General features: G+C 45.8%; 1 pseudogene; it reads left to right on the top strand.

The window, feature by feature from the left end:
- LOC133378945 (zinc finger protein 845-like) overlaps positions 1–24,474 on the top strand; it is a 159,479-nt pseudogene extending 135,005 nt beyond the window's left edge.
- The last annotated feature ends 2,787 nt before the right edge of the window (positions 24,475–27,261 follow it).

Genomic DNA, 27,261 nt, shown 5'->3' with positions numbered 1-27,261 from the left:
ACTGTACAGTCTAAAATCAAAATATAATAATTTACAATTAACAGGAATTAAAATGCCTCAGAGAAGAGAAAGGTTTTAACCTGGCGCCGAAAAGATGATAGTGTCGGCGCCAGGCGCACCTCCTCGGGGAGACCATTCCATAGTTCGGGGGCCACCACTGAGAAGGCCCTAGATCTTGTCACCACTTTCCGGGCTTCCCTATGAGTCGGAACCCGGAGGAGGGCCTTCGTAGTAGACCGTAGTGTACGGGCCGGTTCATATCGGGAGAGGCGTTCCGACAGATATCGTGGTCCTGCGCCGTATAAGGCTTTATAGGTAAGTACCAACACTTTGAATCTGGCCCGGAAGCATATTGGAAGCCAGTGCAAACGGGCTAGCACAGGTGTTATATGCTCAGACCGCTTAGTTCTTGTTAGCAGTCTGGCTGCCGCATTTTGCACTAGCTGTAGCTTCCGAATCGTCTTCAAAGGTAGCCCTACGTAAAGCGCATTGCAGTAGTCCAGACACGAGGTTACCATAGCATGTACCACTGATGAGAGGTCCTCCTTACTCAGATAGGGACGTAGCTGGGCTACCAACCGAAGTTGGTAGAACGCATTCCGGGCCACCGAGGCTACATGAGCCTCAAGTGTGAGGGAAGAGTCTAAGATGACTCCCAGACTACGCACCTGTTCCTTTAGGGGGAGTGTAACCCCATCCAGGACAGGGTATATATCCACCATCCGATCAGAGAAACTATCCACCAACAGCATCTCAGTCTTGTCAGGATTGAGTCTCAGTTTGTTAGTTCTCATCCAGTCCATTGTCGCAGCCAGGCAACGGTTCAGCACGTCGACTGCCTCGCCTGAAGAAGATGTAAAGGAGAAGTAGAGCTGCGTGTCATCAGAATACTGATGACAACGCACTCCAAAACTCCTGATGACCGCCCCCAGCGGCTTCATATAAATGTTAAAAAGCATGGGAGACAGAACCGAACCCTGCGGGACCCCACATTGGAGAACCCACGGTGTCGAGCAATGTTCCCCAAGCACTATCTTCTGGAGACGACCCGCTAAGTAGGAGCGGAACCACTGCCAAGCAGTGCCTCCAACTCCCAATTCCTCAAGCCTCTCCAGAAGGATACCATGGTCAGTGGTATCAAAAGCCGCTGAGAGGTCAAGGAGAATCAACAGAGTTACACTCCCTCTCTCTCTCCCGACATAGGTCATCAAACAGGGCGACCAAGGCAGTCTCAGTGCCAAAACCAGGCCTGAACCCCGATTGAAATGGATCTAGATAATCGGTTTCATCCAATAGCGCCTGGAGCTGGTCAGCAACCACACGTTCCAGGATCTTGCCCAGGATGTGTCCAAAGTATGATAACCTCAGTTTCATCATTTTAGCTTCTAGTGACAGTTCTAATTAGTTCTAACACCCAATTATTTACCTTTTTCGTGGTCCATGGTATGCGCAAAGCTTTCCTCCAACACCACATTTCAAATGAGTTGATCTTTCTCTTATCTGCTATCTGTTTTGTAACTTTCGAACTTTCACATCCATACATAGAGATTGGGGATACAGTGGTTTGAATGGTCCTGACTTTATTGTTCAATGATACATCTTTGCATTTGAGGACCTTTTCTAGTTCTCTCCTAGCTGCCCTCCCCAGTCCTAGCCGCTTTCTGATTTCTTGACTATTGTCTCCATTTTGGTTAATGACTGTGCCAAGGTATTGCCAATCCTTGACAAGTTCATTGTCCTCATTGTCAACGTTAAAGTACATAAATCTTCTGTTGTCATTATTTTGGTCGTTTTGACATTCAGCTGTAGTCCTGCTTTTGTGCTTTCCTCTTCAACTTTCATCAGCATTGGTTTCAAATCATTACTGGTTTCTGCTAGTAGTATGGTATCGTCTGCATATCTTAAATTATTTATATTTCTCCCTCCAATTTTCACACCTCCTTCATCTTAGTCCAATCCTGCTTTCCGTATGATATGTTCTGCATATAGGTCAAACAAATAGGGTGATAAAATACACCCCTGTCTCACATCCTTTCTGATTGGGAACCAATCGGTTTCTCCATATTCTGTCCTTACAGTAGCCTCTTGTCCAGTGTATAGGATGCGCATCAGGACAGTCAGATGCTGTGGCACCCCCATTTCTTTTAAAGCATTCCATGGTTTTTCATGATCTACACAATCAAAGCTGTAATCTATAAAGCACAGGGTGATTTTCTTCTGAAATTCCTTGCTCCGTTCCATTATCCAACGTATGTTTGAGATGTGATCTCTGGTGCCTCTTCCCTTTCTAAATCCAGCTTGGACGTCTGGCATTTCTCGCTCCATATATGGGAAGAGTCTTTGTTGTAGAATCTATTCTATCTGAACACAGATCTCTAGTTATGCCCTTCTAAAATGATGGTCCAATTCAGTGGAATTTCTCACTAAAAGTTTTCCCCAACTGCTAAAACAACATAGCTGAGCTCCATTTGAATTTCTAATATAGCCCACTAGGTGCAACATTTGGCATTTTGGGCTTTGGGAGGACACATCCAAAGCTCCCCTCTTAGTTCATCCTTTTTCCTAGACCTGGAGCAGAGTGGTGGCAGTGCATCCTACTCTTTGGGGGAGAGGAGGACTGTTTTAAGACTGGGGTAGCCATCATGGGGTGCTCCACAGATTGCTGGACCCTTGTAGGAAAAGGAACTTGGATGCTGCAGAGCCACCCCTCCCGCAATTTGTCCACAGATGAGTGTGTGTGTTTGTGTATATGCCCTCCTACCCATATTTTTTCACAGTTCCTAAATTTCAGCGTTTCAAGCCCTCTTCTTGCACCCTAGTAGAATATCATAGAATAGTAGAATTGGAAGGTGCCTATCAGGCCAACAAGTCCAACCCGCTGCTCAATGCAGGAATCCAAATCAAATCAAATTTTTCTCACTTCACTTGCTCCAAAGAGTTCCAAAGAGAATATCTGTGGTTGTTTTACTTATCTGTACAACTTTGTAGGCTAGGCCGAATGAGAGTGATTGGCCCAGGACCACCCAATGGGATTAACCTCTGACTGGGAGCTGAACCCAGATCACCGTGGTCCAAATCCAACAATCCGTATCACTCCAATTGTCAGTGAATGCCAGACAACAGAGACTGTTCAACCTGGAGTAACATCCGTCTTTCATCTAAGTCCTGTCAATTCTTCCTTTATCACAAAAGTTATTTGGGATTGTTCAGTGATTTGAGGATCCATTTCTTCCCTCATGTTCTTATCAGGTTCTCTCTTCTTTGCAGAAGGTGAGGAATGGAAAGCCAAGAGGAAGGGAGAACTTTGTGGGAAAGAGAGACAGGAAAGAGACAGATCTGAAAACAAGGAAGAGCAGAGAAGGAATCATGAAGCAGAAGAGAAAAGGAGGAATAAATCTTGCGCTTCTTACGGCAGTGGCTACCATAAAACTGCCATCCAAGAAAAAACAGATCAAAGAATGAGAAGAAATAAATATTTTCATTGTTCAAAAAGTCTCAATTCTAAAAGAAAGTGTAAAGCCCACTACAAAAACCAGAAAAGGGAGAAAGCATATCAATGTTTGGAATGTGAAAGGAGGTTTAGCTGCAAGGCAAGTCTCATTTTGCATCAAAGAATGCACACCGGTGAGAAACCATATAAGTGCTTAGAATGTGGAAAGAGCTTCAGTTGGAAAAACAAACTCGCTGCCCACCAAAGAATTCACACCAGGGAGAATGCATATAAGTGCTTAGAATGTGGAAAGAGCTTCCGTCAGAAGAGAAATCTGAAATCCCATCAAAGAATTCACACTGGTGAGAAACCATGTGAGTGCTTAGAATGTGGAAAGAGCTTTCGTCGGAAGACACATCTGACTTGCCATCAAAGAATTCACACTGGGGAGAAACCATATAAGTGCTTGGAATGTGGAAAGAGCTTCAGTTGGAAAGAGCAACTCACTGCCCATCAAAGAATTCACACTGGGGAGAAACCATATAAGTGCTTAGAATGTGGAAAGAGCTTCAGTAGGAAACAGCAACTCACTGCCCATCAAAGTATTCACACTGGGGAGAAACCATATAAGTGCTTAGAATGTGGAAAGAGCTTCCTCAGGAAACAAGCACTCACTTTCCATCAAAGAATTCACACTGGGGAGAAACCATATAAGTGCTTAGAATGTGGAAAGAGCTTCAGTAGGAAACATCACCTCACTGCCCATCAAAGAATTCACACTGGGGAGAAACCATATAAGTGCTTAGAATGTGGAAAGAGCTTCTGTCAGAAGACAAATCTGACTTTGCATCAAAGAATTCACACTGGGGAGAAACCATGTAAGTGCTTAGAATGTGGAAAGAGCTTCCGTCAGATGAGAAATCTGACTTCCCATCAAAGAATTCACACTGGGGAGAAACCATATAAGTGCTTAGAATGTGGAAAGAGCTTCAGTAGGAAACAGGAACTCACTGCCCATCAAAGTATTCACACTGGGGAGAAGCCATAGGAATGCCTGGAATGTGGAAAGGGCTTTACTAGAAATTCCTCTCTCAGTTTGCATCAAAGAATTCAGAGGGGAGAAACCATAGAACTGCTTGGAACATGGAAAGAGCTTCAGAAGTAGCACAAGTCTTTATTGTCATGAAAGATTTCAGAAATGGGGAAACCATATTATGAGTGTAGAACAGGGGGTGGCTGACCTGTTGCCTGTGAGTGTTCTGGAGGCCTGCGGAGACCTTCAGTAGCGTCCCCCAACGCCCGTGCACTGTGGGATGTTAGAGAAGAGATCCTGACCTTCCCCTGTGTGATCCGGGCCTCCCTTCTCTTTTCACACTACACTGCCCTCACCCAGAACCCGTCCCCCCTTTCTTTGTAGAGTGAATTCTGATTTTCCCAATCTTGGGAAAATCCTAAAATAAAAATACAAATTCCATCCGCTGCTCCCTGGTTGGTGCTGCTGGTTGCATTCTCTTTAGCTGAGGTGGAACCAGAAAGAGCTGTGAACTATTAATATGAAGGGGCCTGAGTTTGTCATGTCCATTAATTTTAAAGGATCCACTCTGAGGTGGAAGTTGGGTGCAACCCACATATTAGTTTTACGACTCTTTTGTGCAAATCTGTTATTTTGAAAACCTTGTATTTTTTAACAAAATAAATTCATGCCCACAATGGACCTCAAGTTTCAAGACCTTATGGTGGTCAGGGAAGAAGTACTAATGAAGGGGAGAGAACAACACTCAGGGTTGAATACATCCCATCAAGCACAACCCAGTAATGTGGAGGGAGAAGATATTTGGACACCTAAGCGCCTGGGCCTTCAACAGGTAGGACAAAAGGGTCTGTTTCTAGAAGGACCAGCAGGTAGCCAAGACAGCTTTCATTGTTTTAAAGAAGTTAGTTTGTATGTGGTTTAGGGAAAAAAAGATAGCCTTGTGCTGAACGCCCCTGTCGTTTCAGGTTTTTAAGTAGCTAAGGAGTAAAGTCACTCCAGCGAGAGAGAGGAGACCAGGCTGGGTCTTGGGAGGGGCCCACACTGCTGAACAGCTGCTGCCACTGCCCCACTCACAGCAAGCAAGCTGACCCTGTAAGACTGAGCAGAGGAAGAAGGCCCCTCAACCCACCCACAACAGTGGTGTAGTTGTCATGGGCTGCGCAGGGTCATCGTCCCTTTCTTTTTGGGGATGTGCATCCCACCCGGGTCCCTCTGTTTCCGCAGCCGACTGCATGACTTTCAAAAGGCCTCTTTCCCCGTCACTGTTGCCACCTGCACAGAACTGCTTGCGAGTGCCTGTAGCACCAACAGCGGCTGCTCCCCGAGAGAGCAAAGCCTTCCGCCTCCCAGTGCAGCAGCAGCACCTCTGCACACCGGCATTATTTCCCCCGCCTCAGCCAGCTTTCCTGTACTGAGCAGGAGGGACGCTGGTAGAGGTTGAATTGCATGCAGGGCGGAGGAGGAGGAGGATATATATACACACACACCTGGAGTGATTTCTCCTCCTTTGTAAACTCCAGCCAGCATGTTGGTGGGGAAAGGCATGACTCACAGCACAACAACAATAATAATATTAATAATATTAATAAGAAATGCTGTACAGGTTGAAGACCAGCCGTGAGGGCTTAGCTCTCTGATGTTTGTTTTTCCACAGTGAACTGGGCAGGAGGGGAAATTGGCGGGAACTAGCGCTGCCTCGCTCCGGATGGACCTAGGCAGACTGGGACAAAACCATATAAATGCCTGGAATGTGGAATGAGCATCAATACTAATTCCGGTCTCACTGCCCATCAAAAAATTCACACTGATAAGAAGTCATATGAAAGGAAGGGCCTTAGGTGGAAAAGTAAACTTGCTTCCCATCAAAGAATTCACATTCGGGAATGACCATATAAAGGCTTATCATGTGGAAAGAGCTTCAGCTATAAGGAAAATCTTGCTGTCCATCAAAACTTCACACTGGGGATATCAGCACTGTAACACTGCTTGGAATGTGGAAAAAGCTTCAACTACAAGCACAAGTGGCTGGAGCAGCTGCTTTGCATGCAGAAGGTTGCAGGTTTAGTCGCCAGTGGCATCTCCAGGTAGCTCTCGGAGAGACTCCTTGTCTGAAACCGTGGAGAGCTGCTGCCAGCCACTGCAGACAGCAGTGACCTAGATGGACCCCAGTGCTCTGAGTCGGTATAGGACAGGAGCTCCCCATCTTCCTGTTCTCTGCAAGGCCTCTTTCCTCCTTGGCTCCCGCTTTGAGCGATCATCCGTCTGCCTGATTTCATAAGGGTTAAAATAAAGGAAACCAGATTGCTAGGCAGGAAGGATAGAGGAAGTGGTTGGAGGGGAATCCATGCTCTTCAAAGGCAATGCTGTTCCTCTCCCTCTGAAGTCACTTCCGGCCTGGCTCTTTCCTTGGAGAAAAGCAGCACTGCCCCCCTGTCTCTCCCCCAAGGGTTGCTGCATCGGTGGCCCCTTCTGGGGTCCGGTCAGCCTCCCCTCCCCCGTTGGGCATTTGGGCGAAGGGGAGTCCCAGAGCTGCGGGGGAGGATGCAGAGGAGGAAGTGTAAGAAAGGGGAGTGAGGAGGAAATTAGGAGACTCCTCATGATTGCAGCCCCTGTCGGTGAAGGCAGAGAAAAGTCTGGAGCCATAGCAAGGGAGAACTTCACCCTGTAAGGAGGTGGCCCATGTTGAGCTGACCCTGTCAGGATCCCCCATCACAACATCCACCATCAGGGAGCAGAGCTTCCTTCCCCCTCCTCTTGAAAATGAATTGTACTTAATGATATATGCAAATAATGGTGGTAGACTGCAGCTGGGTGGAGAGGTGGGGTGTTTTTATCTGGCTGAGGAATCTGCTTAACAACCGATGGGCGAAGAAAAAAATAGGCAAGGCCTTGCTCCACTGAGTGAAATCTTGGGGGCAGGGATCATATTGCAAATGAATGCTGTTTGATGGGAGTAGTTTTGGGTGGGAAGTGGAGCTTTCCTATACAGAATCAGTGTGCCAGACCTCAGTGTGTTGAATGACCAGAACTTGATTCCTAGAGAGGAAGGGAATTTGGGGGAGCTCTGTGTACCCCAAAGCCCCTTCCTGCCAGGATCTTAACTTGAGTGAAAGAAAGTGCTGTTTGCCCCAAGCGTGGCATCGGTGCCCCCCTCTGAAATCTCATGAATCCCCTTCCCCTTTGTGCATTTGGCTGAAGGGTTTTCCCAGGGCTGCAGGGGAGGGCTCATAGGAGACCTGTTCAGCTGATCCATCCAAATCAGGGAGGGGACCCTTTTCCTTTCCTCTCTTGGCAAGGCCAAGACACCCCACAGTGAGTGAGGAGAGTGAAAGCAGATCTTGAATGCCCCCGTTACTTACACACTAACTGGTGTTATCACTTGTCATGAGCCAGGCTGGCAGAGGGCGGATAGAGGAGGGCGAAACATGATGAGGAACCCGGAGAGGGAGCAAGCAGAGGGGTGGACTCACAGGGCGACTCAACCCCTGTCTTTGACAGCTCAGCCCCAGACTCCCCTATTGAAGCACCGCCTGGCCCAACTGAACATGCCCATGGCGCCCACACCAGACACTCAGCTTTGCACTTCAGATGTTTCCCAGCTGAGTGCTGCCCAGCTTCCCACAGCCGAACGGACATCTAGCAGCCCCCTTCAGTTGGAGAGGGAAGCTGAGATTAAACCACCTTCACCCTGCGCTGGGAGGCGCTTCAGGTGGGAAGTTCAACACTTAGAACTGAGGCGGAGCCTTTGTTTGCACGTTGAATCCAGGCCTACTTAAACTGACTTGGGGGGTACCCGGATGCCGAGTCAATGTCTTGGAGTCGTGAAGCTGTGCTTAGTTAGCACTAGAGCAGAGCAAAGTTCTTAGAAAGAGCAGTTAGTTTAATGAGGGGCACAGCTTCTGTCTATAGCTTTAATAACAAGAGAAAGCACCAGAGCCGTGTCTGTCTCTGACACCTTCGATTTCAGGCTTGACATCACTCCTGCCTCCTTCCTACCCTCCCCCTGATCTCTGCAAGGCCAAGACACCACTTTAAGTGAGGAGGGATTGAAAGTAGGTCTCTGAACGCCCCCATTACTCACGCACTGACTGGTGTCATCACTCTTCCTGGCTGACACACGTGGGCCCATCCAGGCTGGCAACTCCTGGGATGCAGAAGGGATCTTTCACCATTGAAGGGAAAGCGCTACTCGAAAAGTGGCAACCTTTGAATCAAAGGAACCAACTTCAGGAGAACCCAACTGAAAATAACTGTTGTATTAAAAGGGTAAATAGGTGGAGACCGCAATCCAAATGTTAATGTAACATATTAGCTGTCTGCTCAGACATTGTATCTTGTACCGTACTCTGCTTTATAAGAAAACAATGCTTTGTCTAGAAGGGAGGGTTTAAGAAACCCATTTTCAGAAGAGACCTTTTTTCCTCTGTGCACTACTAAACTACAAGCGAAGCCATTATAAGCTTATGTAAATAATTTTAGCACACTCTTTGCACATTTTAAGCCATTATTTGGGCTATCCCATCACACTGTGCTGGGTTTGTCTGAGTGCCTGTAGCGCCCAGACGTTATTTTCTGCAAACGCTACTACACAGTAAGTGTTAGTGAATGTTAACAAAGCCCCTTCCCCTCCCCCGAAGGGAAAAGTGAAAACTTTGCAAAGAGGCTTTGGGAGGTCTCCTGATTTGCAACAGCTATAGACCAGGGAGTCATGAAGAATTCCACTTACAGTGCAATGCAGAGCAGCCATTATTCAAGGGAAGGTGGTCCGTTCTGATTTACGTAGTTACAGGATTAGATCCATCTCTAGGGGAGATTTGAAACGTGGCAAATGTTCATGCTGCTCACAAGCATTACAGATAAAACAGCACATTCATCCTAAAGATGGAAGGAAATTCAGATTGAACAGTTTCACTAAGTGTCAATCTATTGATGTATGTTATATTTGTACCAACACCATCAACTACGCAATTTATAGATTATATACTCCAGAAGAGGTAAAATATTTCACTAGAGAATTGATCCATATGTCTTGTGACAAAGGCCAAAATCTGCATATTGTGTTACATTTTAGATTTTTGATTTAAATGGACTCACTGACAAGTTTAGCTTATCCTACATACAGTACAGGATAAGCCAGTGTGGTGTAGTGGTTAGAGTGTTGGACTAGGACCTGGGAGACCAGGGTTTGAATCCCCACGTAGACATGAAGCTCACTGGGTGACATTGGGCCAGTCACTGCCTCTCAGTCTCATGAAAACCCTCTTCATAGGGTCGCCATAAGTCGGAATCAACTTGAAGGCAGTACACTTACTTACACACATATACAGTATAACATCTTTTTGAAATTAATGATGATAATCACCCGTAAAAGTATTCTCTTATTTATTATATATCTTGGTCTTTCGGAAAGATGAGTTTATATTGTTGTTCCCTGAGATGAGTGCAAGGGAGATATATGTGCGAAATATTTAATTGTGGTATGTGCTGTAATTAGTTATACATTTGCAGCATAAGGATGCTAGATGGTTAATAATGTATTGTACTTACAGCTATGAAATCACCATCTAAAAGCATCTCTGTATAGAAAAGTATTCTTATTGACTAGAGAAGCACAACAAGGACTTAATTCTTCAAGAGAGAATTGTTATCATTCCTCCCAAGGACAGCTGAGAAAATTAACAGGGGAGATTGGAAAAGACAACAATACTTGAAACAGATTGTCCTGCTGTTTCTTAATTTGGGCTGTGTAATGTAAGTCTAACTTAAGAAATGGTAATCTTTCAACTTCTAGACCTTTTCAATTTTGAGTTCAATATGGAACCTTTTTACACTTTGGGTCTTGCTAGTGCTTATATGTTGATGGCTAGGTGTTTGGTATTGCGCGGCTCAGTGTACAAAGTAAGCAGATGGGTTTCGAGTTCCCTTCCTCCTCTTAATTCCCATTCACAGGACCTCCATTGCATCCCATTGAGACTTCAGGACAAGGTCATCCCTCAATACAAGGCATGCTGTATAGTGTCTCAGGCTTTCAGAGCATCATTTTAGACTTCATAGCAAAGCCATACGCTGGGCAGGAGCCTCTTGCACTCCAGTGGAGGCGTTTTTTCTTCCTTTCTGTTAAACTGAGTTTAACCTTCTCTAAGTGACAAAAGTAGCTGAACTGACTTGGCTTTCCGGTTCCATTCATCTTCCAGATACAGCAACATATATCATCACATCTTCCCTTCTCACGCAAGCCAAACCAGTTTGGGAGCCTTGTCTGCCAGCCTCCCCATATTTCTATTATCTATATATTTGCCTTGAACCCCCAGGAGGGTCCAAACCCCCAGGAAGGAGCCACAGCTCAGTGGGTAGAGCAACTACTTTGCATGCAGAAGGTCCCAGGTTCAATCTCCAAGGACAGACTCCCTGCCTGAAACACTGGAGAGCTGCTGCCAGTCAGTGCAGACACCACTGAGCTAGATCGACCCCCATGCTCTGATTCAGTACAGGGCAGGAGCTCCGTGTCTTCCTCCATGCTCCGCAACGCCTCTTCTTGGTTTCCACTCTGAGAGATCATCAGGCGGCTTGACTTCGTGAGGGTTAAAATAAACGAAAGCAGATTCCTAGGAAGGAAAGAGGAGAAAGAGGTGCGGGAGGCTTCAAAGAAAATGCGGCTCCTCTCCCTCTGACGTCACTTCCTGCCGGGCTCTTCCCTTGGAGGAAAGTGGCTCCCTGGTCAAGAGCGCAGTTTGATTCGTCATTAAACGCCAGAAGCAGCAGCAGCGCTGCAGCGTCGGTGGCGCCTTCTGGGGTCTGGTAAGCCCCTTGTCCCTGCTGTGCATTTGGGCGAAGGGGAGTCCCAGGGCCGAGGGGAGGAGCTGCAGGGCGGGGGAGCAAGGAGGGGGCGGGAGACCCCAGATTGGAGCCCCACCCGGTGAAGGCAGAGGAGCGGCTGGAGAGCCCGTAAGGAGGTGGCCTCTGTTCTGTGACCCTTCAGGATCCCCTGTGAGAACATCCGCCATAATAACAGATAGACAAAGCAAAGAAAACGGAAGAAAAAAGATAGGCAGGGCCTTGGTACAATGAGTGGAAAGTGGAGCTTCCTTATGCAGAAGCAGTATATCAGGCTTAGTGTGTTAAATGACCTCAGTTTGATGGCTAGACAGGAGGGGAATCCTGGGGGGGGCTGTATCCCTCAGAGCAAAATCTCCTCTGTTCAAAGTCCCTTTCATTCTCACTTGGTGGTAAGTACCCAAGCCCTGCATGTGTGGCCCCCTCTGAAATCTTGTGAGCATCCTCTGCCTTTACACATTTGGTGGAAAGGTTTTCACAGAGCAGGGCGCCCAGGAGGCCTGTTCAGTTGATCCATCCAAATCAGGGAGGAGAGCTACCTCTCCCTCCCCAGCAAGGCCAGGACACCACTTTGAATTAAGGGGCAATTGAAAGTATGCCTATCAATGCCCCCGTTATTCACACACTGACTGGTGTTATCACACATGTGCCCATCCAGGCAAGTAACCCCTGGGATACAGAAGGGACCTTTAAGTGTGAATAGAAAGTGCTACTGAAAATTGGCAATCTTTTCATCAAAGGAATCAAACTCGGAAGACCCCGACTGAAAGTGAACAACCGTGTTTTATTAAAAGGGCAAATAGGTGAAGAGAGCCTACAGGACAGGGCAGCCCCCACCCGCATCCATATCCCATCACTCAATGCCTGCTGAGGTGAAGGTAAAGTCAGTTCTTCCTTAATTTATGATGACAATCCCAAAAATGTAGATTCGTTGCTTTCTTCCACCACATTGTACTCAAAGATCTTTCCATTTCCTTATCACAACCAGGTCATAAACTCCAGGAACTGCAGCGTTCCAATTTAATTTAATATGCAACAATATAGCTCATGTTTAACTCTGAAGGGGGACAGTTCTAAAAATAAGCAAATCTATCAAGAGATGAAAGGAATAACGTATTTCATTCACAATTAAACCAAATTTCTGTATTCCAGGAGAGGCTTGTAAAAGTTCAGAGATAAGTTAGGGAGTATAGGATCTTATATTGAATTAGACAATTGTCTCATCTAGCTCTGTATTGTCCGCACTGACTGGCAGAGTCTCTCCAGGATTACACGCAGGGAGTCTTTCCCAGCCCTACCTGGAGATTCAAAGTGGGACGTTCTGTGTACAAAGCAGTTGCTCTACCACTGAGCTACAGCCTGTCTTCTGAAAGGGTCTCCCCTTTAGCTTGTTTTTAATTAAGAATAAGGGGGTAATGAGGATGATGCTGGTCCCTGGGGCCTTTTGGAGCTGCTGTCAGAGATGTGTCAGCCATCCAGGGATCCATCTTCAAAGGAAGACGTAGGCCCCATCACTGGGTTTTTATCAAAGGTTATATGGTAGAAACAATAATCCTCACATTTCACTATTCTCACCCAGCACCTTTCCTGCTCTGCAAGCCTTCGGCCTGGGCATAGTGATCCCTGTTTGGCTTCACTCATAGAATAAGTGGACCTGCTCCTTCTGAACGTGGCCTCAGAAGGCAGAAAACTATTCCCAGAAGCAGAGAAGGGATGAGGACCCCGTGAAAGGCCAAGAGATCAAAGATGGAACAGCAAGACCCATCTACCCCTGAAGCAGGACTTGGCCCTGATGCCATCAAGACTGAGACCCATGCGGAGGAATTCCTGGGGGAAAATGTGCAGAAGATCTTGGGGGAGAATCCCCTCAGCTCAGATGTGCAGCGCCAGCAGTTCCGGCGTTTCCGCTACCAGGCAGCTGAGGGGCCCCGAGAGGCTTGCAGCCGACTCCACCTTCTTTGCCGTGAGTGGTTGAAGCCAGAGCGACACTCAAAGAACCAGATCCTGGACCTGGTGATCCTGGAGCAGTTCCTGGCTGTCCTACCCCCAGAGATGGAGAGCTGGGTGAGGGAATGTGGGGCCGAGACCAGTTCCCAGGCAGTGGCCCTGGCAGAAGGTCTCCTGCTGAACGTGGCAGAGGACGAGAAGCAGGCAGAGCAGCAGGTGAGATGGCTGTCCCTGGTGTAGATGAAGCCTTCCAGATGTTGTTGAAGTAAAAGTCCTATAATCGCTGGCCATTCATGGTATTGTCTGGGGCTGATGTGAATTGGAGTCTGGTCCCATCTGAAGGGCACCACGTTGGCTACCCCGATATCAAGTATCTCTAAGGGTTTTGCATCTATCCTTCCTTTCTATATCAAATATTCCTGTGGTAATGCCTCTGTCACTCCTTTTTTAATTCTGCTCCCCATTATATGACTTGAGTTCTTATTATGCTTTTCAGGAAAAGGGTCTCTGTGCAGAAACAGGAATGGATTTCCCTGAGGCAGAGAGGACTCCATTGGACCCCAGGCAGAGGCCGCTGGGTAAAGATGAATGGGGCGTGTTTCCGTTTGGTCTGTCTCTGTTGATTTTGCCTCCGACAACCAGTGTGATGTAGTGGTTAAGGTTTTGGACTACGACCTGGGAGACCAGGGTTCAAATCCCCACACAGCCATGAAGCTCACTGGGTGACCTTGGGCCAGTCGCTGCCTCTCAGCCCCAGAGGAGGGCAATCGTAACCCCCGTCTGAATACAGCTTACCATAAAAACCCTATTCATAGGGTCACCATAAGTCAGAATCGACTTGAAGGCAGTACAGTGGTTAAGGTGTTGGACTACGACCTGGGAGAGCAGGGTTCAGTCACTGCCCCTAAGTCCCAGAGGAAGTCAATGGTAAACCCTTTCTGAATACCGCTTACTATGAAAACCCTAAACACCATAAGTCAGGATCAACTTGAATTTCCATTTTCCACTCTTGTCTCCAGCCTTTTCCACAGCTCAGAAATGCTCCTACTTACATCATAATTTTTTACGTGGGAACCATCACTTTGATTTCTGGCTTAGAGCTCAAATGAGGAGAGATGTTTTATCACACAACTGAAAGATAAATTGTGCATAAATACCTGAAACTCACTCAGCTGAGAAGAACCCTTGTGCAGTTATACCTCTATGGTTAAATCTCTGACAATAGCATATGGTATACTAATGGCTTTTGGGCCCATTTTCTTTCTCACAGGGGATGGAATCATGTCGGCAAGACCTGCTAAATCATCTCCCCTTTCTGGTGGAGGAGAAGCTGTTGCTGTCGCCCCAGATCAGGTAGGGGAAAGACTCAGAAGTGGGAAAGGCTGGGGGCAGCCTGGGTGCCTCTCTGTCCCTGGGTCTGAATGAATTTTCCTCCTCCTCTTTGCGTCTCCCAAAGCCACCTCAACAAAAGCTGTGAATGCCATTTAAGGAGGTTTCTGTCCTTAGAACAATGACCAGCCACCTCACGTTAACTACGTTTCCCACGTAGGTAGGAGATAATCTTTATGCTTGCTATGATGACAAATTGAATTATATTTCTTTTAGGATCCAGTGTCTTTGGAGGATGTGGCTGTGCAGTTCACGGAAGAGGAGTGGGCTTTGCTGAATCCTGACCAGAGAGCTCTGCATAGCGAAGTCATGGAGGGGATTTGTGGGACTCTGTCCTGTCTTGGTAAGGCAGGTTCCGTTGTAATTTGTTATGTGCCTTCAAGTTGATTACGACTTATGGCAACCCTATGAATCAACAACCTTCAGTAGCATCTGTTATAAACCACCCTGTTCAGATCTTCCTTTATGCAATCAATCCATCTATTGTTTGGCCTTCCTCTTTTTCTATTCCCTGCTGTTTTTCCCAGCATTATTGTCTTTTCTAGTGAATCATGTCTTCTCCTTATGTGTCCAAAGTATGATATCCTCAGTTTCATCATTTTAGCTTCTAGTGATAGTTCTGGTTTAATTGTCTTTTCGCTGTCCAGGGTATTGGTCGTAATACCTGTTTTCAAATTCCATATTTCTATATTTAATGCACCCGAATATTCTGATGTACTGCCACCTATTTCAACTGGGATTCTTCATCTTCTGCAGATAACTTGAATGGACAGCCATCTATTCTCTCTGAACAGATCTCTAGTTATGCCCTTCTAAAACAATGGTCCAATTAGCTGGATTTTTTCACTAAAATGTTTCCCCAAGTGCTATAACACAGCATAGCTGAGCTCCATTTGAATTTCTAATATGGCCTACGAGGTGCAACATTTGGCATTCTGGGCTTTGGGGAGACACATCCAAAGCTTCCCTCCTAGTTTATCCTTTTTCCTAGACCTGGAGCAGAGTGGTGGCAGTGAATTATAGGATGTGGGGGAGAGGAGGACCGTTTTAAGACTGGGGTAGCCATCATGGTGTGCTCCACAGATTCCTGGACTCTCACTCCCATAAGCGGTGACCATTGTCCACGCTGACTGGGGCTGATGAGAATGGGATTCCAACAAACTCTGGAGAGCACCACATTGTTATAGGGAAAGGGACTCAGATGGTAAGAAAAGCCTTCCCTATCATAGAATCATAGAATAGTAGAGTTGGAAGGGACCTACAAGGCCATTGAGTCCAACCCCCTGCTCAATGCAGGAATCCAAATCAAAGCATTCCCGACAGATGGCTGTCCAGCTGCCTCTTGAATGCCTCCAGTGTCGGAGAGCCCACTACCTCTCTAGGTCATTGGTTCCATTGTCGTATGGCTCTAACAGTTAGGATTTTTTTCCTGATGTTCAGTCTTAATCTGGCTTCCTGCAACTTGAGCCCATTATTCTGTGTTCTGCACTCTCCAAGAAGAGATCTTGGCCCTCCTCTGTGTGACAATCTTTCATGTACTTGAAGAGTGCTATCATATCTCCCCTCAGTCTTCTCTTCTCCAGGCTAAACATGCCCAGTTCTTTCAGCCTCTCCTCATAGGGCTTGGTTTCCAGTCTCCTGATCATCTTTGTTGCCATCCTCTGAACCTATTCCAATTTGCCTGCATCCTTCTTGGTGCGGAGACTAGAACTGGACGCAGTACTCAGGATGAGGCCTAACCAGTGCTGAATAGAGGGGAAGTAATACTTCACGCAATTTGGAAACTATATTTCTCTTAATGCAGCCTACTACAGCATTTGCCTTTTTTGCAGCTACATCACACTGTTGGCTCATATTCAGCTTGTGATCAACCACAATTCCAAGATCTTTCTCACATGTCATATTGCTGAGCCAGTCTTATAACTGTGCATTTGGTTTCTTTTTCCTAAGTGTAGAACTTTGCATTTATCCCTGTTGAATTTCATTCTGTTGTTTTCAGCCCAATGCTCCAGCCTATCAAGGCCTCTTTGAATTTTGTTTCCGTCTTCCCCAGTATTAGCTATGCCCCCCAATTTTTTATCAGCTGCAAATTTGATAAGCATGCTCTGTACCACCTCATCCAAGTCGATAATAAAAATGTTGAAGAGCACTGGGCCCAGGACCTAGCCCTGTGGTACCCCACTCGTTACTTCCGTCCAGTTTGAGATGGAACCATTGATAAGCACTCTTTGGGTATGATTCTGGAGCCAACTGTTGATCCACCTGATAGTTGTTCCATCCAGCCCACATTTAGCTATCTTGCTAATCAGAATGTCATGGGGCACTTTGTCAAAAGCTTTGCTGAAGTCGAGATATATTACGTTCACAGCATTCCCACAGTCTGCAAGGGAAGTTACCCAATCAAAAAACAAGATAAGATTAGTTTGGCAGGATTTGTCTTTCATAAATCCATGTTGGCTCCTAGTAATCACTGCATTGTTTTCAAGGTGCTTACAGATTGACTGCTTTATAATCTGCTCCACAGTTTTTCCAGGGATTGATGTTAGGATTCCTCCTTTTTGAAGATAGGGACTACATTAGTTCTCCTTCAGTCATCGGGCACTTCACCAGTCCTCCATGATTTCACAAAGATAATAGACAATCATTCCGAGAGTTCTTCAGGCAGTTCCTTCAATACTCTAGAATGCAGTTTATCGGGCCCTGCCAATTTGAACTCGTTCAAAGTGATTAAGTATTTCTTGACCGTTTGTCTATCAATCTCAAGCTCCAATCCTGCCCCTTCCACTTCATGTTTCCTGGGAGGGTCATAGACCCTTTTCTGGGAGAAGACTGAGCCAAAGTAGGAATTGAGCACTTCTGCCTTTTCTTTATTATCTGTTATCATTTTGCCATCCTCATTGAGTTGCTGTGACACCATTTCTTTTCTCTGTCTTTTACTACGGACGTACCTGAAGAAAGCTTTTTTGTTGCTTTTAGCATCCCTCGCTAACCTCAGCTCATTCTCAGCTTTAGCCTTCCTGACGCCATCTCTGCAATTCTTTTTTACCTGCCTGTACTCTTCCTTTGTGGTCTGGCCTTCTTTCCACTTCCTGTATGTGTCCTTTTTTGTTTTCAGGTCATCTCTAAGCTTCTTGTGAAGCCACATTGGCTTCTTCTGCTGTTTTCCCCCTTTTTTCCTTGTTGGAATTGCTTGCCATTGCGCTTTTAGAATTTCCTTTTTTAGAAACTCCCACCCATCATAGACTCCTTTTCTCATAAGAGTCGCTTGCCATGGAACCATACTTACAATTGTTCTGAGTTTATGAAAATCAGCTTTCCTGAAGTCCAGGGTGCGTGTATGGCTACTCTCAGCTTTTGCTTCTGTTAAAATCAAGAATTCAAATATGGTGTGGTCACATCCTCCCGGTGTTCCCGTAACTGCCACTTTATCCACCAAATCATTTCTATTGTCTAGAATCAAGTCCAGGATAGCCAATCCTCTGGTTGCTTCCTCCACTTTCTGTAGCAGAAAGTTATATCCAACACAAGTCAGAATTTTCTTTGAGGGACTGCGTTTGTCAGAGTTTGTCTCCCAACAGATATCGGGATAATTGAAGTCCCCCATTACTACTACATCATGCCTCCTCGAAACACTGGCAATTTGCTTTGCAAAAGTTACATTCTCGTCTTCTCCTTGATTGGGTGGTCGGTAGTAGACTCCAAGCACCACATTCCTTTTATTACTTGCCCCATTAATTTTAATCCAGATACTATCGGTGGAGCTATCAAGCTCATCTTCCTGTATTTCTGTGCAGGGATATATATTTTTAATATATAGTGAGACTCCACCTCCCTTTTTATTCCTTCTGTCTTTTGAACTAGTTATATCCTTCAATTGCTATAGTCATGGGAGTCATCCCACCAAGTTTCAGTTATACCTATCAAGTTGTAATTACCCTCCTGTATTAAGAGTTCAAGTTCGTCCTGCTTGTTTCCCATGCTCTGCGCATTAGTATACAGACATCAAAGACCATGTGATTTATGGCTTGGCTTCCTTACTACGTTTTTCTGAGGATTGTTACTGGGCCCTATTATAGCCGATCTCTCTGTTCCCGTTACTGTGCACAAGCCTTCGTCAGTCGTTACCACCAAGATTACATCTCCCTCCCCCTTACGATTCAGTTTAAAGCCCTCCATGCTGTGGCCAAACACATTCTTCCCAGTCCTTGTGAGATGCAACCCATCACTTGCCAGCAGTCCATCTTCCAGGAAGCGTAGCTCATGGTCCCAGAATCCAAATCTCTCACGTCGGCACAACCTTCATAGCCATTCATTCACACATTTTTATTTCCCTTTCTACTCCTCTGCTATGTACTGGAAGGATGGATGAAAAAACTATCTGAGCCCCAAAGTCCTTGAGTTTCCTTCCCAGAGCTTCAAAGTCTGACATGATTTCTTCATAGCTCCGTTTGGCAGTATCGTTTGTTCCCATATGGATGAGGAGAAAGGGATACCTATTGGTGGGCTTGATGAGTGATGGCAACCCTTCCGTCGCATCTCTAATCTGACATGCTCCTGAGCGCACTGTAAAGTAAGCGGTTTGCTTGCATTAGTAGGCCATTAAGATACATTCTCGTCTTGTCCTTGATTGGCTTGTCGACAGTAGACTCCAAGCACCACATTCCTTTTATTACTTGCCCCATTAGTTTTAATGCAGATACTCTTGGTGGAGCTACCAATCTCATCTCCCTGTATTTCTGTGCAGGGATATATATTTTTAACATATAGCGCGAGTCCACTTCCCTTTTTATTCCTTCTGTTCTTTTTGAAAAAGACAATTTGTCTATTTTTATTGATTTAAAACATGTACATCTCCATCTTATTCTGAACAAAAATTCACAAGGAGTATAAAAATGGTTTGAGATCTATACAAGATGCTAGAATCACAACATAATCAAAACAGCAGTACACGAATCAGCACAAAGAAACTTTAAGAGTCACAAGAAATACAAATATAGATGAGAACAATGTTAGAATCCCAGAGGTCTGACTCAGCAGACCTGCCATAGTCATTGGCCAACTAATCCAGGAGTATTTGCTCTTACTGGCAGCACATCTGAGGGCTCTTTCTGAGGTCCTTTAAGTGCTGAAGTGGGGGATTCACCTTGGGACCTTCTCCTTGCAATGGACTTTGTCTGCCACTGAAGGATGGAGCCTCCCCTTTTCATTCTCTCACTTCACTTGCTCCAGAGTTCAGAAGAGAATATCTGCAGTTGCTTTATTTACCTTTTCAACTTTGTAGGCTAGGCCGAATGAGAGTGATTGGCCCAGGACCACCCAATGGGATTAACCTCTGACTGGGAGGTGAACCCAGATCACCGTGGTCCAAATCTGACAGTCTGTATCACTCCAATTGTCAGTGAGTGCCATACAACAGAGACTGTTCAACCTGGAGTAAGATCCGTCTCCCATCTAAGGCCTGTCAATTCTTCCTTTATCACAAAAGTTATTTGGGATTGTTCAGTGATTTGAGGATCCATTTCTTCCCTCATGGTCTTATCAGTTTCTCTCTTCCTTGCAGAAGATGATGAGTGGAAAGCCAAGAGGAAGGGAGAACTATGTGGGAAAGAGAGATGGAAAAGAGACAGATCTGAAAACAGGGAAGAGCAGAGAAGGAAACCTGAAGCAGAAGAGAAAAGGAGGAATAAATCTTGCACTTCTCAGGGTAGTGGCTACCATAAAACTGCCATCCGAGAAAAAACAGATCAAGGAACAAAAAGAAATAAATATTTTCATTATTCGAAAAGTCTGAATTCTAAAAGAAAGTGTAAAAAAGCCCACTACAAAAACCAGAAAAGGGAGAAAGCATATCAATGTTTGGAATGTGAAAGGAGGTTTAGCTGCAAGGCAAGTCTCATTTTTCATCAAAGAATTCACACCGGTGAGAAACCATATAAGTGCTTAGAATGTGGAAAGAGCTTCCGTCAGAAGAGAAATCTGAAATCCCATCAAAGAATTCACACTGGAGAGGAACCATATAAATGTTTGGAATGTGGGAACAGCTTCCGCTGGAAACACTTACTCACTGCCCACCAAAATGTTCACACTGGGCAGAAACCATATAAGTGCCTAGAATGTGGAAAGAGCTTCTGTCGGAATAGCAATCTGACTTCCCATCAAAGAATTCACACTGGAGAGAAACCATATAAGTGCTTGGAATGTGGAAAGAGCTTTCGTCGGAAGACACATCTGACTTGCCATCAAAGAATTCACACGGGGGAGAAACCGTATAAATGCTTGGAATGTAGAAAGAGCTTCATCTGCAAAGAGCAACTCACTCCCCATCAAAGAATTCACACCGGAGAGAAACCATATAAGTGCTTGGAATGTGGAAAGAGCTTCAGTTGGAAACAGCAACTCACTGCCCATCAAAGTGTTCACACTGGGGAGAAGCCGTATGAATGCCTGGAATGTGGAACGTGCTTTACTAGAAATTACTCTCTCACTTTGCATCAAAGTATTCACACTGGGGAGAAACCATATAAGTGCTTAGAATGTGGAAAGAGCTTCAGTTGGAAAGACCAACTCACTGCCGATCAAAGTATTCACACTGGAGAGAAACCATATAAGTGTTTAGAATGTGGAAAGAGCTTCAGTAGGAAACAGAAACTCACTGCCCATCAAAATATTCACACTGGGGAGAAGCCATATAAGTGCTTAGAATGTGGAAAGAGCTTCCGTCAGAAGACAAATCTGACTTCCCATCAAAGAATTCACACTGGGGAGAAGCCATATAAGTGCTTAGAATGTGGAAAGAGCTTCAGTTGGAAAGAGCAACTCACTGCCCATCAAAGTATTCACACTGGGGAGAAACCATATAAGTGCTTAGAATGTGGAAAGAGCTTCCGTCAGAAGAAAAATTTGACTTCCCATCAAAGAATTCACACTGGGGAGAAACCATATAAGTGCTTAGAATGTGGAAAGAGCTTCAGTAGCAAACAGAAACTCACTGCCCATCAAAGTATTCACACTGGGGAGAAACCATATAAGTGTTTAGAATGTGGAAAGAGCTTCCGTCAGAAGACAAATCTGACTTCCCATCAAAGAATTCACACTGGGGAGAAACCATATAAGTGCTTAGAATGTGGAAAGAGCTTCAGTTGGAAAGTGCAACTCACTGCCCATCAAAGTATTCACACTGGGGAGATACCATATAAGTGCTTAGAATGTGGAAAGAGCTTCAGTCAGAAGAGAAATCTGACTTCCCATCAAAGAATTCACACTGGGGAGAAACCATATAAGTGCTTAGAATGTGGAAAGAGCTTCAGTAGGAAACAGAAATTCACTGACCATCAAAGTATTCACACTGGGGAGAAACCATATAAGTGCTTAGAATGTGGAAAGAGCTTCAGTCAGAAGACACATCTGACTTCCCATCAAAGAATTCACACTGGGGAGAAACCATATAAGTGCTTAGAATGTGGAAAGAGCTTCAGTTGGAAAGAGCAACTCACTGCACATCAAAGTATTCACACTGGGGAGAAACCATATAAGTGCTTAGAATGTGGAAAGAGCTTCAGTCAGAAGAGAAATCTGACTTCCCATCAAAGAATTCACACTGGGGAGAAACCATATAAGTGCTTAGAATGTGGAAAGAGCTTCAGTAGGAAACAGAAACTCACTGACCATCAAAGTATTCACACTGGGGAGAAACCATATAAGTGCTTAGAATGTGGAAAGAGCTTCCGTCACAAGACAAATCTGACTTCCCATCAAAGAATTCACACTGGGGAGAAACCATATAAGTGCTCAGAATGTGGAAAGAGCTTCAGTAGGAAACAGCAACTCACTGTCCATCAAAGTATTCACACTGGGGAGAAACCATATAAGTGCTTAGAATGTGGAAAGAGCTTCAGTAGGAAACAGCAACTCACTGCCCATCAAAGTATTCACACTGGGGAGAAGCCATATGAATGCCTGGAATGTGGAAAGGGCTTTACTAGAAATTCCTCTCTCACTTTGCATCAAAGAATTCACACAGGGGAGAAGCCATAGAACTGCTTGGAACATGGAAAGAGCTTCAGAAGTAGCTTAAGTCTTTAATGTCATGAAAGATTTCAGAAATGGGGAAATCATATTATGAGTGTAGAACAGGGGGTTGCCGACCTGTTGCCTGTGAGTGTTTTGGAGGCCTGCAAAGCCCTTCAGTGGCACCCCAGCAAATTGCCAAGAGTCTTTATAATACATGCTATTTATTCATCTCTTGCACGCTACAACTAATAAAATGTAGTCAGTGACCTTATTATAGAAACAGAAAAATAGGGATACATATCAGCATTAAAGAAGTTGCTGGAAATCCAATTAACATCAATGTATAAGACTGTGAAGGCACATCTTAGTTAAAACAGGTTACAATAGTTGAAGGCCCTTTCTGTGTGGGGGTGTGTATGGTGTGAGTGTGTGTTGTGGGGGTTGCATCATGTGCCTGGGAGAGAGGAGTCAAAGTCGACTGGGAAGATTTGAGGTGGCCCCAATTAGTGTAGTGACGGGTAGAGGGAGATATGATGCTGTGTGGAGGACTTGCCAGGTGAGGGGAACTTGGCCCAGGCAGTTAACGGCTTTGCTGGGTTCCGGTCCTCCACACACCCACAGGTTTGTTGGTTGCCCTATCAGCCAGCTCTCCGATCTCCGGATGCTGCTCCTAAATGCCAGATCGATACATAATCAGATCTCTCTCATCCACGATTTAATTGTGGATGAGGCAGCTGATCTGGCATGTATAACTGAGACCTGGGTGGGTGAGCAGGGAGGAGTTAGTCTCTCCCAGCTGTGCCCACCGGGGTACTTGGTTCAGCATCAGGGTAGATCTGAGGGCCGGGGAGGGGGGGTTGCTGTGGTCTATAGGAGTTCCATCTCTCTCTCCAAGCACCATGTCCATGCAACTACTGGTCTGGAGTGTTTGCACCTTGTGTTGGATCAGGGGGACAGATTGGGGATTCTGTTGGTGTACCGCCCACCCCGCTGCCCAACAGACTCCCTAACTGAGCTGACGGAGGTGGTCTCGGCTGTATTGTTGAGATCACCCAGACTGTTGGTGCTGGGGGATGTCAACATCCACGCCGAGGCCGCCTTATCTGGGGCGGCTCAGGACTTCATGGCTTCCATGACAACCATGGGGCTGTCCCAATATGCTACTGGTCCAACACACGTGGCAGGGCATACTCTAGACCTGATCTTTGCAACTGGACATGGAGATGGTGATCTGAATGTAGGGAGTCTTACATCAGCCCCTTTGTCATGGACAGATCACCGCTTGTTGAGGTTTAGACTTACAGCGGCTTTTCCCCTCTGCAAGGGTGGAGGACCCATTAAGATGGTCCGCCCCGGAAACTAATGAATCTGGATGGTTTTCAAAAGGCTCTAGGGAGTTTTCTGGCTGATAGGGCTGGCGCTCCTGTCGAAACCCTGGTCGAACTATGGAATGCTGAAATGACCCGGGCAGTTGACATGATCGCTCCTGTGCGCCCTCTCCTATGTAGAGCTCCTTCAGCTCCATGGTATACTTCAGAGCTGAGAGCAATTAAACAGGAGACGGCTTGAGTGCAGATGGAGACGAACTCCTGATGGATGCAATTATGCACTGGTAAGTGCCTATACCAAGCTGTATTTAGGGGCAGTATGGGCAGCACAGAAACAATATTTTGTTGCCACTATTAAATCTTCTATCTGCCGTCCGGCAGAGCTTTTTAAAGTTGTCAGAGGGCTATTACATTCTGGCCCTAGGGACATGGTAGAACTATCCGAAGCACGCTGTAATGAATTTGCTAGGCACTTCCAGGATAAAATCTCTTGCATCCGTCAAGACTTGGACTCCAGTGTTATAGCAGTTGAATCAAATGAGGTATCCGGAGCACAGCCTGGTCATGATTTTTTGGATGAGTTTCAATTGGTGCAGCTTGAGGACGTTGACAAGGTGCTTGGACAGGTGCGTGCAACCTCTTCTGTTCTGGATCCTTGCCCCTCTTGGCTAATAAAAGCTAGCAGGGATGGAACAGGCGGCTGGGCCAGGGAAGTGATTAATGCCTCACTGTGTGAGGGAGAGGTCCCTGGCTGCCTAAAGGCGGCGGTAGTGAGACCACTTTTGAAGAAATCTTCCCTGGACCCAGAAAATCTTAATAATTACAGGCCGGTAGCAAATGTCCCATTCCTGGGCAAGGTTCTAGAAAGAGTGGTTGCAGACCAGCTCCAGACACTCTTGGATGAGACCGATTATCTGGATCCATTTCAATTGGGTTTCAGGCCCAGTTTTGGCACGGAGACGGCCTTGGTCGCCCTATATGATGACCTTTGTCAGGAGAAAGACAGGGGGAGTGTAACTCTGTTGATTCTCCTTGATCTCTCAGCGGCTTTTGATAACATCAACCATAGTATTCTTCTGGGGAGACTTGCGGATTTGCGAGTTGGAGGTACTGCTTGGCAGTGGTTCTGCTCCTACTTGGCGGGTCGTCTCCAGAAGGTAGTGCTTGGGGAGCATTGCTCGGCACCCTGGGCTCTCCAATATGGAGTTCCGCAGGGGTCAGTTCTGTCCCCCATGCTCTTTAACATCTACATGAAGCCGCTGGGTGCTGTCATCAGGAGTTTTGGAGTGCGTTGTCACCAGTATGCTGATGACATGCAGCTCTACTTCTCCTTTTCATCCTCATCAGGTGAGGCTGTCAAGGTGCTGACCCAATGCCTGGCTGCGATAATGGACTGGATGAGAGCAAATAAATTGAAGCTCAATCCAGACAAGACTGAGATGCTGTTAGTAGGCGGTTCCCCTGACCAGATGGTGGATGTGCAAGCTGTCCTGGATGGGGTTGCACTCTCTCTGAAGAAGGTGGTTCGTAGTTTGGGAGTTCTTTTAGAACCATCCCTGTCACTGGAGGCTCAGGTAGCCTCGGTGGCACGGAGTGCTTTCTACCAGCTTCGGCTGGTGGCCCAACTACGCCACTATCTGGACAGGGGAAACCTTGCTTCAGTTGTCCATGCCCTGGTAACCTCTAAATTAGACTACTGCAATGCACTCTACGTGGGGCTGCCCTTGAAGACGGTTCGGAAACTGCAGCTCATGCAAAATGCGGCGGCCAGACTGATAACCGGGACCAGGCGGTCTGAACATATAACACCGATTCTGGCCCGCTTGCACTGGTTGCCTATATGTTTCCGGGCCCGATTCAAAGTGCTGGTTTTAACCTATAAAGCCTTGTACGGCATGGGGCCACAATATCTGATGGAACGCCTCTCCCGATATGAACCTACCCGTACACTGCGCTCAACATCGAAGGCCCTCCTCCGGGTGCCTACTCAGAGAGAAGCCCGGAAGTTGACAACAAGAAAAAGAGCCTTCTCAGTGGTGGCCCCCGAACTATGGAATATTCTTCCTGATGAGGTACGCCTGGCACCAACATTATTATCTTTTCGGCGCCAGGTAAAAACCTTCCTCTTCTCCCAGGCATTTTCAGCATTTTAGTAGTATTTAATATGCATTTTAGTATCTGTTTAATTATGTTTTAATTTTTGATATCTTTAACTTATTTTAAATTGCTTAATATGTGGTTTTAATTGTATGTTAGATGTTTTTACCTGTTGTGAGCCGCCCAGAGAGCTTCGGCTATGGGGCGGTATAAAAATTTAATTAATAATAATATTAATAATAATAAGGACCGAGTTAAATTCTTAAGTCATGTCACAAAGCCAGAGTTACAGAGTACATGGAAATACATGTCACGATACATCACCCGTCAGATGCCATGGATGGAATAGATGTGAGGGTTCCCTCCTGCTTTCTTTGACGCCACCCCCACTTCAACAGAGCCAAGGGGGTCCTGCATGCTATAGAACTGGCCTTTTATACACCCTATTTACAAAGGGATGGCTTGTTCCCATGGCTTTATCAATTTTGCTACCCACTAGAGGAGAAATTTTGGAAATTTGCATTTGCTGCCTCCCGGAAGCACTCCATATCTTCTTCTCACTTACTGGTGACAGTTCATGTAACATATTGGCTGTCTGCTCAGAGATTGTATCTTGTACCGTACTCTGCTTTATAAGGAAACAATGCTTAGTCTAGATGGGAGTGTTTAAGAAACCCATTTTCAAAAGAGAACTTTCTTCCTCTGTGTAAACTACCAGCAAAGCCATTAAAAGCTTATGTAAATAATTTCAGCACATTATATGCACATTTTAAGCCATTATTTGGGCTATCCCTTTATTTATTAGTTGATGTATATCCCATCCTTCCTCCCAGCAGGAGCCCAGGGCAGCAAACAAGGCACTAAAAACATTTTAAAACATCATAAAAACAAAACTTGAAATACATTAACACTAAACAGCGTTAAAAACATTTCAAAACATTACTCTGCTCCAGTGAGCAGTCTCACCGCCACATTTTGCACCAGCTGCAACTTCCAAATCAACTTCAAGGGCAGCCCCACATAGAGCGCATTACAGTAATCCAGCCTAGAGGTTACCAGTGCGTGGACAACAGTGATCAGGCTATCCCTGTCCAGAAACGGCTGCAGCTGTCTCACCAGCAGAAGCTGATAAAAGGCACTCCTAGCCACTGAGGTCACCTGAGCCTCTAGCGACAAAGATTGATCCAGGAGCA

The sequence above is a fragment of the Rhineura floridana genome, chromosome 3, assembly GCF_030035675.1.
Source record: "Rhineura floridana isolate rRhiFlo1 chromosome 3, rRhiFlo1.hap2, whole genome shotgun sequence".
In the NCBI taxonomy this organism is placed as follows: domain Eukaryota; kingdom Metazoa; phylum Chordata; class Lepidosauria; order Squamata; family Rhineuridae; genus Rhineura; species Rhineura floridana.
This window is presented reverse-complemented; position numbering and strand designations above follow the sequence as displayed.